Consider the following 2,500-nt stretch of genomic DNA (forward strand, 5'->3'; position numbering starts at 1 on the left):
TAAGCGTAGGCCAGACGGGGCGACCATAGCTCCGAGCCTAGGACAAGGGCGACAAGGGTCAGCCTCCGCCCGGGGCCTACGCATAGGCCGCAGTGACGAAATTTATAAATTGTTCAGTCTAGCTTCCAACATGACAGTATATGAACTGAGAGAGATAGGCAGATTGGATTTGCAGTTGGGGGTAAAGATGGGGACATTTGTAATAAGATCAAGTCTGGGGGCCCAGGAGTCTGAGACATTGACATTTCATCTCTGTGAGCTTCCTGATCACCGGGTGGGGGCCCAAAGTAAAGGTGAATGCTAATCTCAAGGCCAGGCCGTGCCTTTGTCGCTATGGTAATGTGAAGGTCTGGGTGATACTATCATGCTAATTAGGGTTAGCACCTGGAGAGGCATTTGAAAGGCAGTGTTATGCTGATGAAATCAGGGCTGGGGAACTTCCAGGCTGATTCCTGGAACATGCTGTGCTTTGTTTAGTTTGTCTCCACCTCTGTGTATCCCTCCCCCCTTGAAACGTATAAGCTGCGCCGAGCTGAGTCTTAGTCAGACTTGGATGACTACAGCGGCGCATTGGCGAGTTCTCAGTAAAGAGGAACTTCGGCCGGAGAGATATGCCAACGTCTCCCGGTCTCTGCTTCGACAGAGGAAAACGTTTCCAACACGACCCTAGCTCCAAACCCTAAGCATAGGCCAGACGGGGCGACCATAGCTCCGAACCATAAGCGAAGGCCAGACGGGGCGACCATAGCTCCGAGCCTAGGACAAGGGCGACAAGGGTCAGCCTCCGCCCGGGGCCTACGCATAGGCCGCAGTGACGAAATTTATAAATTGTTCAGTCTAGCTTCCAACATGACAGTATATGAACTGAGAGAGATAGGCAGATTGGATTTGCAGTTGGGGGTAAAGATGGGGACATTTGTAATAAGATCAAGTCTGGGGGCCCAGGAGTCTGAGACATTGACATTTCATCTCTGTGAGCTTCCTGATCACCGGGTGGGGGCCCAAAGTAAAGGTGAATGCTAATCTCAAGGCCAGGCCGTGCCTTTGTCGCTATGGTAATGTGAAGGTCTGGGTGATACTATCATGCTAATTAGGGTTAGCACCTGGAGAGGCATTTGAAAGGCAGTGTTATGCTGATGAAATCAGGGCTGGGGAACTTCCAGGCTGATTCCTGGAACATGCTGTGCTTTGTTTAGTTTGTCTCCACCTCTGTGTATCCCTCCCCCCTTGAAACGTATAAGCTGCGCCGAGCTGAGTCTTAGTCAGACTTGGATGACTACAGCGGCGCATTGGCGAGTTCTCAGTAAAGAGGAACTTCGGCCGGAGAGATATGCCAACGTCTCCCGGTCTCTGCTTCGACAGAGGAAAACGTTTCCAACACGACCCTAGCTCCAAACCCTAAGCATAGGCCAGACGGGGCGACCATAGCTCCGAACCATAAGCGAAGGCCAGACGGGGCGACCATAGCTCCGAGCCTAGGACAAGGGCGACAAGGGTCAGCCTCCGCCCGGGGCCTACGCATAGGCCGCGGACTCTGCCAATATGTCCCAGAGGCGAATGGCCACTGCGGGGCCTCCAGCCCGGGCAGAGGGGAAGCCTCCCCGGCAGCCCCATTAACGCCTAATTGGCCAGGCGGCCCCGTCTACACTTAGTTGAGCTGGCGGCCTCATTTACATTAAGTGGACCCGGCGGCCCCATTCACACCTAGTTGATCAGGCGGGCCCGTTCACACCTAGTTGATCGGGCGGGGCCATTCGCACCTGGTTGATCGGGCGGGCCCGTTCGCACCTAGTTGACCGGGCGGCCGCATTCACAAGTACCGCAGTGGGCGGCCTCGTTTACATTCAGGGGACCTGCCGGCCCGATTGACGTCTAGTTGATCAGGCGGGCCCGTTCGGACCTAGTTGACCTGGGGGCGGCCGCATTTACATGTAGCGCAGCGGGCGGCCGCATTTACATTAACCCTCTACCGCACACAATTTGATGGTACATGATAAGAAATTATTCCACATCACTTATTGGTTAATTTTGGGACATTTTATTGATTATGTATGTACATATTTATTTCACCGCCCCCCTCTCCAAATGATCTTTTGTTGCCTAAGGGCAAAGTTGTGCAACACTGATACAAAACCACAGAGAAAATTATGTCTTCATAGATCATAATACAATGCTCAGAGAGCAATGCAAAGTAACAAAATTTTTGATGGCTTCCCATCGTGCAAGAGGCATAACATCAGCAACATGTGCAATGTGGCTACTATGGCTCCAGAACATGCGAGTAGCTGGAAGACCAAATATTGACATATGGAGCACAGTGGCAAAGAACTGTTCAAGTTCTTGAACAGTAAGGTTAAGTGGCTTGCACAGGAGAGGTAATGGTGTGACATGTTTTCCATCGAGGGGTCTTGGAAGAACTACTGTCATCTTCAGGCAGACTGTCATCGTCATGTTCCTCTTCATCACTGGTGTATTGATCGTCTATAAATATATATACATA

The sequence above is a fragment of the Paramormyrops kingsleyae genome, unplaced genomic scaffold (assembly GCF_048594095.1).
Source record: "Paramormyrops kingsleyae isolate MSU_618 unplaced genomic scaffold, PKINGS_0.4 ups32, whole genome shotgun sequence".
Classification (NCBI taxonomy): domain Eukaryota; kingdom Metazoa; phylum Chordata; class Actinopteri; order Osteoglossiformes; family Mormyridae; genus Paramormyrops; species Paramormyrops kingsleyae.